At 41.6% G+C, this 13,895-nt stretch overlaps 2 pseudogenes; both read right to left on the bottom strand.

Moving 5' to 3' along the window:
• The window catches only part of LOC111157106, a 33,180-nt pseudogene extending 20,405 nt beyond the window's left edge, over positions 1-12,775 (bottom strand).
• A 211-nt stretch (positions 12,776-12,986) lies between these two features.
• On the bottom strand, positions 12,987-13,481 carry LOC111157172 (annotated as a pseudogene).
• Positions 13,482-13,895: the final 414 nt, after the last annotated feature.

Below are 13,895 nucleotides of genomic sequence, written 5' to 3'. Positions count from 1 at the left end.
CCCCCTCTGCCCCTCCGTCTCCCCTGTAGAGCTGGATAGAAGAGACCACTGTACTCTTCCACATTCGTGGCTTTCCCTGTGCTGTTTCCTTTGCTACGAATGCTATTTCTCTAACTTCTTCACTGGGAAAACTCACTCACTCTTGATCTTCTGATTCAGTTCAGAGTCATTTGCACGCATGTCCTTATGCACATGGCAGAGCTCCTCAAGGTCAAGGAGGGGCTCTGGTCCTCTTTATATCACGGAAGGATAGCACTGTGTGGGCACCCACATCTCCAGCAAAGGAATTCGCCAACTAGCTAATGAATGAAGGCGGCATGATAGACACATTTAACATCACAGGAGTCCAACCACCCACATTTCCATGAAACTGATGGCACCTCCTTGGGAGAGGAACATCTGCCTTTTCTCTTCCGGGCAGAATGAGCAGATCTGGTAACTTCAGGCTCTTGGTTGGGATAGAAGATAAATGCGCTTAAAGCTTATATCTGATGGGTTGATAAGTCATGAAGAGTAAGAAAGGAAATAAAGGGGGAATTCAGTGCTCTCCTCTGAGGATTTCAACTCTTCTATCAGTGAAACAGAAATATCCCAAACAAATAGTAAATAGTAAAAAACCAAACCAATAAAAGGCAACAGCAACAGAGAGGATCAGCTGAGCATTACAGCTGCACAGTGTTTCTTCCCTGGCCGATTTCTGACTCTCTCTAAAGGGTAGTTTGTCTCTATGGCAGACCCCAGAGATGTAACTTACACTTCCTTTCCTTTTCCCTCACAACCTAACACGGTGTCTGGCACACAGCTTCACCTCCTCCGGGAAGCCCTCCTTGAGTTCCCTTGACTACCCCTCTTCTATGATCCGGAAACACCACGTACACTGCTTTATCATGTACTGACCTTATGGTTTTACATACTGTCCCTTTAATGTCACTATGTTTTTCCTCAGATCAGAAACTATATTGTACTCTTCTTTGAGTTTTCATGGCTGTTAGACTATCTGACACCACAATAAATCTTTGATCAATGAATAAAACTTGACAGCGGACAATCCAGGTTTTAAAGGAGAAAAACAGTATTTCTGTGCAATAGTTAACAGTATTAGTAGAAATTTTTAGAATTTGAAAGGAGGAGTGAGGGAAACTTTATGAGTGTGAATTTATTTGGATTTTAAAAAAACTTTGATGGCACCTGGGTGGATCAGTCAGTTAAGGGTCTGATTCTTGACCTCAGCTTACGTCTTACTCTCAGGGTTGTGAGTTCCAGCCCCGCATTGGGCTCTGTACTGGGCATGGAGACGTCTTTAAAAAAATTAAATAAATTTGTTTAAAAAAACAAAAACAACCAAACCTTTGGCATTACTTGGTCTGGATAAAGACAGAATGATCATTAAATAATTCTAGAAAGTAGAGACACTTCTAGAAAAAGAATCCATGCAAGATTCCTTTTAAACCTGTTGATTTCAATCCAATGAATAAATATTGAAGACTTAGGATGAGCAAACAACCCTGCCAAGAGAGAAAAAAAGAAAATACTTCTGCCACTTAACATTTCATAATTCTGTGACCTTATGATTCTGAACGCCTACAGAAGGTATTTTTAAACCTTGGCAGTCACATGGGGTGGATTTACATGAAGAACCATGGAGTGAGAGCTTGCACAGATTTTTCTCATCAAAGTTTCACTACGGGCTGCTGCCAACGGGTCATTTTCAGACCCAGGCCATTGGTTTATGGCCTCACCCCAGAGTGGGCTAGACAGTCACGTGTCACTTGGCAGTTTTCAAGGTGTGCGTTCTTGCTGTTTAATTTTCTGTCCCTTCCTCCAGCAGCCAGATGGTTAATGGCCCTTCCTTAAGCGCATGCACATTCACAGAAAAGGTGCGAGGAAGAGCCCTGGGAAGGGGAACCTCTCACACAGTCCTGCCTAGTCACGGGATTGTTGACCCACTGATGGTGCCTGAAAGCCTTTTCAGCCACACAAAACCCTGGGTTTCTTCATTAGCATATCAGAGGGGGCGCGGTGGTGGGAAATGCCACCGGTGACAAAGGACACAGCTCAGGGGCATTATCGCATTGGTGCTTACAGAAGCAGAAAAAATGATCTTCGGGCCAGGGCTGCAGTGATGGACAGATGTTGACATATTTTCTTGGGTGACCGATGTCTGCCCAGCACCCCTCCCTCCTCTTGATTTGTACTCAAGGTTGCCCATCCCCCTCCAAGACCAGTATACCACGAGGAAGAGCCGTGTCCCAGTCAAAACCTCCCTCTAGCTAAAATGAAGATACAGTTTCAGCTCTAATTTCATTGTGGCTGGAAGGGACTTGCCCCCCCTCCTTTTTTTTTTTTTTTTTATTTTCAGTCTTGAAAGCCTTAGCAGAAACATGATGTGTTGATAAATAGGAGACTCCATTGTCAGTTGCTAATACCGCCCTCGAGACTGAATCACTGTTTATATCACTGTAACTCTTGTCAGGAACCCGCCATCTTACCGTTTCATATGGGAAGGGAGGAAGGGCATTTACTAACAAAGTAATTTCACATTCCCGTTGTTAAATGATTTTCCCTTCTGTGATCTAGACTCTCTAGCAGTGGTCCTCAATTGGGGTGGGGGGTTCCACCAGAAGTGGACACTGGGTAGTGTCTGGGGACATTTCCAGTTGTCGCCCATAAGGGTGGGGAGGTATGCTGCCAGCATCTAGTGGGTCAAGATGAGGGGTCCTGCTCAACATCCAAAAATGCACAGGGCAGCCCCATACAACAAAGATTTCTTTGGTTCAAAATGTCAGTAGCGGGGCGCCTGGGTGGCTCAGTGGGTTAGGCCGCTGCCTTCGGCTCAGGTCATGATCTCAGAGTCCTGGGATCGAGTCCCGCGTCAGGCTCTCTGCTCAGTGGGGAGCCTGCTTCCTCCTCTCTCTCAGCCTGTCTCTCTGCCTACTTGTGATCTCTCTGTCAAATAAATAAATAAAATCTAAAAAAAAAAAAAACTGTCAGTAGTGCTGAGGCCGAGAAGCCTTGCTTTGTGGCCTCCTTTGGGAATGTAATTTACAGATTCCTATCCAGACAAATTGCTACTGACCGAGGGGCACCTAGAGTGACTTAGGTTCCCATTTTGCTGTATTCATTTAGAATATAGAACTGTTTTTGACAAAGAAACAGGACTTAAATGATAACTTCTCATCTTTGGCTCCATCATTGGAAGCTTTGATCTAAGCAGTGGGTGTAAAAGTTTAGAAAATTGTATATTGAGCACAGAGGGGTGAAAATTTTCCTACGCGCAGTAATTTTGCTTGCTTACAGCCAACAACATGTCTTTACTTCATGCTCAGCTGAGTCTTAAATATACTCCAAATGGCATGAAATGTGATTAAAGAATTCTTCCTCCTCACTTCGAAATATTTATAACCTCTTAGAATATGACACATTGGGGTAAAATACACATTGTTCGAATATGCGTGCATATTATACACACACATAATTAAATCTGTATCTAAAATCATATGTTGCAGTAGGTTTATGTTATTTAATATCATGTTTTCCCGGATCAAAATTTTTTCAGTTCAATATTTAGAAATCAGAATATCAGTAATCTCATATATACACATATCCATTCGCATATATACACAGATATAAATGCATAGAAAAACATATACAGCCGAGCCTTGAGCAATGTAGCTATTAAGGATGTTCACCCCCTGTGCAGTCAAAGATCTGTATATAATTTTTGACTCTCCCAAAACTTTACTACTAATAGCCTACTGTTGACCAGCAGACGTGTCGATACCATAAACAGTTGGCTAACACATATTTTATATGTACTGTGTACTATATTCCTGCAAAAAAGTAAGCTAGAGGAAAGAAAGTGTGATTAAGAAAATCATAGGGATGAGAAAATACACAGAGTGGTGTACTGTATTTACTGAGAAAGAAAATTCCCCATGTGAGTAAACTCAACACAGTTCGAACCTGTGTGGGTCAAGGACTAACTGTGGTGTTTTCCTCAGACACCGATTGTTCTACCCAAGTAGCTACATGCTGACCAAACCACTCCAGAAGACTCTAAGGACTATTGATCACTAGTTATTATGTACATTGTTTCACAAGTTAGCTAAGTGCTTTCTTAGTAGTGTCAACTAGATGGTAGATGCCAGGGAAAAAAATGGCAGATAAAGAGGGACATAAAATGGAGACCAAAGTGAATTGCCTTAATCCATCTTCAATTATCTTATAATATAGTCTGCAGAATATATGGTTTTTTTACCTTAAAAGTTCCTAATTAAAAATTATTCTAGTGTTTAAAAATCACGCAGTCCTGGGACACTGGCCAAATCAGAGTATGCGCTCTGGTGAAGATATTTCATAATTCACCATTTGTAAAAATAATTTTACTTTCTGTAAAACACAGTGGTTCATATTAGACTCAATTGAGCCTGGAAAGCATACTCATTTCTTATGCTCCACTCAGACTGATTGGATTAGGATAACTGAGGATGACATTAAAACAACACACACACACACACACACACACACACACACACACACACACAAACGTGCACACACATCAGGCCATTCTACCATGCCCCCATAGTGGGAAGACTGACTGGAAACCCAGGTGTAAAGCTCAGACCACCAGAGACTACCACATCAGCAGGTAAACTGGGTAAACATTGCCCCTTAGAGACGGTAAGGACATGTCTCTGTCTCAGTCTAGTGGGGGCAGGCAGTGGGAATCGTCCAGGAGAATACATTTGGCATGGTAACAGCTTAGTGATGATTCACTCTTTTTTTTTTTTTTTTTTTTAGATTTTATTTATTCATTTGAGAGAGAGAGAGAGAGAACAAGAGAGAGCACAAGCAGGGGAAGCAGGAGAGAGAGAGAGCGAAGCAGACTTCCCACTGAGCGGGGAGCCGGATGTAGGGCTTGGTCTTAGAACCCTGGGATCATGACCTGAGCCGAAGGCAGATGCTTAACCCACTGAGCCACCCAGGCGCCCGTGATGATTCAGTCTTTAAACTGCCATCTTGAATGAGAAGAGCACCTTGGTATAAAGTAAAGAATGCTAGGGGCACCTGGCTGGCCCAGTTAGTAGAATGTGTGATTCTTGATCTCGGGTTTGTGGGCTCCAACCCTGTGCTGGGTGTACAGACTCTTTGAAAATAAACCAAAAAAAGAAAAAAAAAGAAAGATTGCTAGAACCCGGGCAGTGTTGTTAAATTTGACTCTTTCTCCGACTAGCTATGGGTGAGCTCTGTCAAGCCCCTCATTCTGCCTAGCGTCATTTACTCACTTACGGAATGAGAGGACTTGGTTACACAATTTCTACTGTTTCATTTAATTGAGAAAGAAAAATAACTGTGAGCGATATTAAGTTAATATTTTTTTATTTTTTACAAATTTATAAAGCATTATATGACAAAATAACATACAGTTTATAAAGGAATTTGGGATAATCTGTCAGAAATATATCTCATCCTATCAGAAAAATAGGTCTAGTGTTTTGGTTATATGATATTTCTGTAGTTCACTGTATCTTAGACTAGTGATCAGCAAATTTTTCTGTAAAAGAGTAGAGAGTCAATATTTTAGGCTTTGAGGAGCAGGCTCTGGAAAATTTCTGTTGCATCATTTTTTCTCTTTAGTCATTTAAACACATGGAAGACAGGGAATGGGCAGGATTTGCTGACCCTTATTTTAAAGGATAAAATTTACATTTGCATAAAATCAAAATCACTTGCTTTATAATAACAACAACATCACCATCAACTAGAAGTTCCTGTTACATGTCATTACATGGGCACTGAACTTAGACAAAAAAGAAACCCACCGAAGTTGATCCCTAATGCCTACTGGGGCCAACCATCCATCTGCCGGCTGGGACCAGTTTTATCCCTTGAAGTCCCCAGTCCCAGGGAACCTGGCATGACTGGTCAGCAACCACATAAAACCCTTGGACAGCTTTCTTTCATGGGAAATCTGGGACCAAATTAAAAGGTAAAAAGCTTGAAATGGAAATGCTTTCAGGAGCTTCAACACATAAACAGCAGGCCAAGACCCCAGCTGGAAGACTCTAAAGGGAAAATTACAAGAGACTATTTCGTAGTCCTTTTTTTGGATTAAGCTTGATTGAGCCTAAATCTGCCTCCCAGTTATAAGTCCCAACCCAACAGGCTGCAGATGAGGAAAGGGCTTATTCACAGGCTTGGCAGGTGGTTTTGAACACAACTTTATACAACCTCCGGAGATGATAAATGCTAGATGTTAGGAGGAAACACAGCCCAGCCTTATTACTCAAAAGTAAACGAGTTTATAATTACTTCCTGGGTTAGTCTGAAGCGGACACGTGACCCAGACCTAGCTGTGAACCTAACTATGAATACAAAAAATTACTAGTTGGGACTGCTTTGGAAACAGCCAGGAGTAAAAGAGAGAACAATATTGTCCACATGTTTTCATTATGTGCATTATTATCATTAATTTGAATCTTTAAGACTGCAAACTTGAAACTCAAAGGCAATCTTTCTCTTAGGAACTTGACTTGAAATTAGGTACACCAACTCCAAGGGAGCTTTGTTATTACTACATGGCTTTCCATTTGTACTTTGTAAAAACAGGAAGCTTTGTTAAGACATAAATATTAAAAAACAGATCTGATAGCTTAAAAGATGATGTCATTGAGTAAAACCAAATCAAGGAGATAATTTAGAATCTTTTGCAACATTTTCTTTCATTGTCATCGATTTGTGCCAGTTCTGATCTTGTTTGGAGCTGTGGTTCTATCTTTACGACTCATCCCACTTGGGTCATAAAAGCATCTTTTTTTTCTTGGCATCAAAACCTCTTGCATCTTTTGAAGCTATGGCTATGGGTAGTTCTCCTTAGAATCTACTTTAGCAGAATCAGTGACACTGGAAAATAATCACACATTTCTCTAAATGGATCTTCCTACCCCTTCCATGGTATAAAATCCAAGGGAAAGAGGGAAGACCCATTTAGGTAGTGGCTTGATGTGTTGATTCTACAAGAAACCTGAAAATGAGTGTCTTTCCCTAAGTGGAAATTTTGGTTTGTTGTAAGGGGAGAAGGATGGGGTGTTAGAGCCACAAACTAGGTAAGTTGCAAGGGGTCATGGGTGAGCAAACAAAGACCAGGGTCCACTTGGGTGCATTGAACATGGCCATGTGGGGTCTGAGTGGTGGAATTTGAAGGAAGCGCTAAAGTAGTACTTCAATAAAACATTGAAAAAAATAAAACACAGAAGAAAATATATTAAAAAAAATAATAATAGGGACACCAGGGTGGCTCAGTCAGTTGGGCTGCTACCTTTGGCTCAGGTCATGATCCCGGGGTCTTGGGATCGAGTCCTGCATCGGGCTCCTTGCTTGACAGGGAGCCTGCTTCTCTCTCTGCCTCTGCCTGCCACTCTGCCTGCTTGTGTGCACACGCTCTCTCTCTCTCAAATAAATAAATAATCTTTTAAGAAATAATAATAATAATAATAATGGGGCACCTGGATGGCTCAGTCGTTAAGTGTCTGCCTTCAGCTCAAGTCATGATCCTGGAGACCTGGGATCGAGCCCCACATTGAGTCCCTGCTTGGTAGGAAGCCTGCTTCTCCCTTTCCCACTCGCCCTGCTTGTGTTCCCTATCTCACTGTGTCTCTCTGTCAAATAATAAATAAAATATTAATAATAATAATAATAATAATGAAAAAAATAAAGTAGTACTTCACTGGGGTGCCTGGCTGGCTCAGTGGGTGAAGAGACCCAATCTTGATTTCAGCTCCGGTCATGATCTCGGAGTCCTGGAGTTGAGCCCCGTGTTGAGCCTCTCATGTGGATCTACAGTGGGGCGTCAGCTTGAGATTCTCTTCCCCATCACCTGCCATACTCACTCACTTGCACTCTCTCTCAAATTATAAGAAATAAATAATTCTTCAAAGTAGTGCTTCACCAGCTCTCTGCCAAGGCACATAAATGCATATTCCTCTACAAAGTGTGATATGTGTGTCAGAGGTTCTGTTACTCACCCACCGCCATTCACTCAACTCCAGAAAACAAGTGGACATCAGCTTCCTGTTTTACCTGGTGATCAATCAGGAAACTCTTAATCATGTTTCATTGAATTTTAATACCTCCCTTCCAAAACCACTGGATGAACGCAAGTTAACTGTCTCAAGATGAGTTTCTGAGCTTCACATAAACACAGGAACTGCTTTTTTCCCAAAGCTTGTATAAGGGAAGGGTGTTAGCTGGAAAAAGAAGCACAAGGGACAGAGGACATAATGGCTTCCCATTTGGTTGCTGGTCCTGCCAAGGTCACCCTCACCATGCTTCCTTGCCCTGTAGCTGTTGCTTCCAATAATAGTTGGTTCCAATTTCCAGGATCCTTCTCCACTCCCTTGAAGGTACCAAGGCCAGCCAGCTAGCAGCTGCTTCCTCAGCGGTCTGGAGCCTGGCTCTACTACTAACTACTACCAACTGCTGTTAGCTCCCATGGGCCTAGGGGTGACCACTGCTTCCAGCTGCCGTGACTGCTTCCGTGTCACTATAGCCTTCCCTCCATGACTTCTTGGTCCTCTAATACCTATTTCACTGAGTATATTAAATTCTCTCTGTTAAAATAACTGGTGTGTTTCCTCCTAGTTTAATTGCTTCTCTCTCTCTCTTTCTCCCCCTTTTATTTTAAGTTTATTTATTTATTTGTTTTAGTAATCTCTCCACCCAATGTGGGGCTTGAACTCATGACCCCAAATTCAAGAGTTGAATGTTCTTCTGACTGAGACATCTGGTCACCCCTTTTTGTTGCTTCTTGATGGAGACTCTTCTCTGTAAGCTTCTAAGGAATGGAATGGAGGGAATTTCTCAAACATGGCATGTAGCAATAGAAGAGAGCCTAGAAACATCCTTTCCAACTTATCTAGGATTGACTGTCACCCCACTGGGGTCTATGTGCTTACATAAAGTGGTCCCCAAAGGGGGCTCCTCCTTCTCAGATCCCCATCACCCCCCACACATGCCACATATACATTCCTGTTGCAGGTTTGTCCCTGCTGCGTGGATTGACATCACATCAATGGTTCTGCTTAAGAGTTCTCTTTCATCTTTACTCAGAAAAGAATCAACCTGCCCGCTAGGGGACCACAACAAATAGCCTGGATTCCAGAACATTCCTCTCATTGATTCCCTCCATAGCAGGATGGCCTATAACTTATCCAGGGTCAGTCTGCTTTCCATTCTGACTATTTAGGACGGTCGGCCCCTCTTCAGAAGGCCACACACTAGGTGATCAGAGGGCTTCTAGACAAGCCCTGAGACTCCTCCTTTTAGGCCCATGAGTCCCTTCTTAGATACACTTAGAGTTTATAAAATGGACCTTAAAAATTATCTATCATCTATTCCAATGTTCATATTAAGGAGGATCTATACATTCTATATATATTTTTAAGTGACAATTTTGGACAAATAAACCAAAAAAAAAAAATTGGCTGAATAGGTAATTCACAGAATACGAATATTCCTTTTGCCTGATGCTGTAAAGCAGCCAAGATACTCAAAGGAAATCTGATAAAATACATTTAGATTTCGTTTTGATCTTTAACCTGGGTCTGCACATCTTCAGGCCATGGGGTCACAATCTCAACAAATGCCGGGTTTGGGAATATGTAGATTTTATGGAAGAGCACTAGAGCAATTTTCCTATCATTATTCAGCAGCTGCCACTCCTGAAAATTGTAATTGCAGAGAAATAGAATGTTCTCAAATCATGATGTGGGGAGGCAATGTTCTGTGATCTGGAGCGTGCAGTCCTAGCGAGGAATACAGCATAAAATCTGAATATTTTGAATATAAAATGAAAATATTGCTCGGTCTTGCTGGGGTACATGAGGCCAGCACTCTTCAGTTTTTCAAAATAGTTGACAATATTTTGGTCCTTCGAACACCAGTGGTCATGTTCTGATGTGGACCCACATAATCTTCTGTGTGTTCCAGTTCTGATATTTGATTATGACATTCCCACTACTATTGAACAACCACACTCATGTACATTTAGAAAGCACTTTAAACAATGAACTCTTTATTTTCCCCATAAATGTACAATAGCAACCCAAGTTGAAAAACAGGGATGGGTCTCCACAGTAATGTTTAAATGTCTTCATTCCATTCACGATGTTAACGCTGAGATTATCCTTTTATTTTATATTGTTATATAATGAACTCCCCCAAATCATAGTTTAAACCAGCAAACATCTATTATCTCTCCACATCTGTGGATCAGGAAGTCAAGAGCACCTCAGCTGGGTGATGGCTCTTGGACCCTTACGAGGTTGCAGACAAGCTATTGACCAGGGCTGCGGTCCCTTGAACATGGGGTTGGAGGATCAGTTTGCAGCCTCCCCATGTGGTTATTTGCTCACCTCAGTTCCAGGGGGCTGTTGGCCAGAGGCTTCAGGTCCTCCATGGGCCCGATCAAAACAGAAGAGACTGTTGCCCTTAGAACAAGCAATCTTTGAGACCCTGCTCACAGTTCTTTTGGATATAGACCCAGTAGTGGAATTACTGGATCATGTAGTAGTTCTAGATTTAATTTTTTGAAGAACTGTCATACCCTTTCATACTGCTTGGGCCATTTTATGATCTTGTCAACAGGATACAAGGGTTTCAGTTACTCTACATCCTCACTAATTGGTTTCTCTTTTCTTATCTTTTATAAGCCACCCCAATGGGTGCCAGGCAGTATCTCATTGTGGTGTTGATGTGCATTTCTCTAATGGGTGTGTGAGGTTGAACATCTTGTCATGTGTTTGTTGGCCATTTGGAGAAATGTCTGCTCAAGTCTTTTGGCCATTTTAAAATCATGTTATTTGTTTGTTGTTAATCTTATTGAGTTGTAGTTCTGTGTCCTAATTATTCACCCCTTATCAGATAGAGGATTTGCAAATATTGTCTCCCATAAGATGCCTTTTCACTTTGTTGATTATGCTCTTGGATACACCAATTTGTTTTGTTTTGCTTTGTTTCCTTGGTTTGTTGGTTTGTTGTCTGATCTTATTGATCTGTTACTCTTAGAAAATCCTTTTTGGCTGGACTCCAAGCTAGAGGTAGAAACTCTCGGAAAGGACAGCCTCCGTCTCTTGGCAATCTGTTTCTGGTGGGTTTTCTTTGGCCTCCTTCATCCTCTTGGCCAAGAGTTTAGCATGTTCTGCAGCCTCTTCCTTATCTTTCTTAGTGTGCTGTTTCTTCAGAGCGATACACCGTCATTTGCTTTGGAGGACATGTGGAGTAACAAGACGCTGGATCTTGGGAGCTTTTTTTCTAGGTTTCTCACTGTCTGTTTAAGGGCTTTCTCACGACATACCGGGGGACATTACCTCTGCGAGACTGAAGAGTTTGTGGATTCTGGTAGCTCTTTTGGGCCCTGGGTGATGAGGCACAGTACTATCAGTGAGCCCAGAAATATCCTTGTCCCCTTTTTTTTACAATAACCAAACTGAGAACATTGAGATTGATATCCACAGCACAACCCTGAGCATACTTGCACTTTCCTTCTCCAGCCCTCCTTGGTCTGTAGCAGGAATACCCTTACTCAGGTGCAGGTGGACATGGCCATGTGTCAAGACACGCTGCTTCCTGGGGAAGCCTTGTTCCTCATTGCCACATAATTTTGGCAAGGACCACATAACCCTTCCATTCTTCACCCAGAGCATCAGCAGCAACTTCTATAGCCATATGCTTCTTTTTTTTTTTTTTTAATTTAAGTTCAACTAGCCAACATATAGTACATGGTTAGTTTCTGATGTATGTTCAATGATTCATTTAGTTGCATAACACCCAGTGCTCATCTGCTTCTCAGAAAAGGTACGGAGTTTGCGTTCATCTTCTGCTTCACTGAGTTTCTGGCAGCCAGTAGCTGGGAAGGAGATGTTCAGCTTTATCCTAAAGCAGCCTACTGCCTCCGAGGCACCACAAAAAGTGCGATACACAAAAGCCTTTAAGTTTGATAGAGTCCCATGTGACTCTTACTGCTTTTATTTTCTGTATTTTTGGTGTCATTTCCAAGAAGTCAGTGTCAAACCCAAAGTCACGAAGCTCTTCCTCGATGCTTTTGTCAGGGAGGAAGACCGTGTCCTCTGCCCTTAAAGGTCCTTCAGCTAGAGCTGGACTTGGAATTGAAGGACATGAGGTAGATTAACAGGAGAAAATCAAATTTAATAGCATAGATACAGGGAATCCACACAGACATGAGATTCCGAAGACCATGAGGTAATGTGAAGCTTATACGAGCTGAGGGAAAAGGTAGGGGTCTGGTCTGCTGATACAAAGGGGAGAAAACTCATTAGCAAGAGGTGAAAGGAGATGTTTGGAAAAACAAGATGGTTCTATCATGCAGATGAGTTCCTTCCTAAAGGGGCCTCTGTTCCAACTTCCCCTCCTGCGGGCAGGCTCTCTTTTCTAATGTAAATGTAGGTAGTCATGGGGGTGGCAGAGCACCTTCCCTGCCCTGCTGGCTTTTTATTACTTTTAACTTGAAATAATCTTTATGCCAAATGGCCTGTTTGGGGGTGTCTCATCCTGCAGCTCTTCATGTTCCTCTGGGAGTTTTACAGTTTTGAATCTTTAGTTCAGTCTTTAATCTACTTTTAGTTAATTTTTGTATGTGGTATAAGAGAAAAGTTCAACATCACTCTTTTGCATGTGGATGTCAGTTTTCTCAGTATTATTAGTTGAAAAAACTATCCTTTCCCTAACAAACAGTTTTGGCACCTATGTTGAAGACCATTTGACCACCTCTCTGAGGGTTCGCTTGGGGACTTTGTATCCTATTCCATTGGCCTATAGGTCTGTCTTTATGGCAGTACCACACTCTTTTGATTACTATAGCTTTCAAATATGTTTTGAAATCAAGGAGTTGTGAGACCTCCAACTTTACTCTTCTTCTTTTTTTTTTTTCTTTTCTTCTTCTTTTTTTTAATAGTGAAGAATTTGTATTTAGATTCAGCCAGCTGGACTCAGTTTAGACGATCCCAATTTTGTTGGCAACATCCAAAGCATCATAGTCAGGAACTAGTCGAACATATGCCTTCTTCTTTCCATCAGGCCTGATCAAGATGTTGACCTTGGCCACATCAATGTCATAGAGCTTCTTCACAGCCTGTTTGATATGGTGCTTGTTGGCCTTGACATCCACAATGAACACAAGTATGTTGTTGTCTTCTGTTTTGTTCATGGCTGACTCAGTATTCAGGGGGAACTTGATGATGGCATAGTGATCGAACTTGTTTCCCCTGGGGGTGCTCTTTCGAGGATATTTGGGCTGCCTTCAGAGACGCAGAGTCTTGGGTCGCTGGAATGTAGGTGACCTGTGGATCTTCTTTTTTCTGTGACCATGGAGGCCTTTTAGCACTACTTTCTTGGCCTTCAAAGCCTTTGCTTTGGTCTTTGGCTTTGGGAGGGGCAGGGGCTTCTTTCTTAGCTTTCGATGCCATCTTCACAAAAGGGCTAATCTTCTTTTTCAAGATTATTTTTGACTAATTGTGGTCCCTTGAGATTTCACATGAATTTTAGGATGGATTTTTTTTTTTTCCCTACAAAAAATGCTGTTTGGATTTTGATAGGGCTTGTATTGAATTTGCAGATCTCTTTGGATAGTATTGACATCTTAATATTAACTTTTTCAATCCACGACCATAGATGTCTTTCCATTTATTTATGTCTTTAATTTCCTTCAGCAATGTTTTATAGTTTTCAATGTGTAAGTCTTTCACCTCCTTGGTTAAGTTTATCCCTAAGTATTTTATTATTTTTTATGCTATTGTAAATATTTTTAAATTTTCTTTTCAAATTGTTCATTGTCGGTACATGGAAACACAATTGGTTTTAGTGCATTCACTTTGTATCTT

The sequence above is a fragment of the Enhydra lutris genome, unplaced genomic scaffold, assembly GCF_002288905.1.
Source record: "Enhydra lutris kenyoni isolate GAN:26980312 unplaced genomic scaffold, ASM228890v2 scaffoldscaffold52, whole genome shotgun sequence".
NCBI lineage: Eukaryota > Metazoa > Chordata > Mammalia > Carnivora > Mustelidae > Enhydra > Enhydra lutris.
This window is presented reverse-complemented; position numbering and strand designations above follow the sequence as displayed.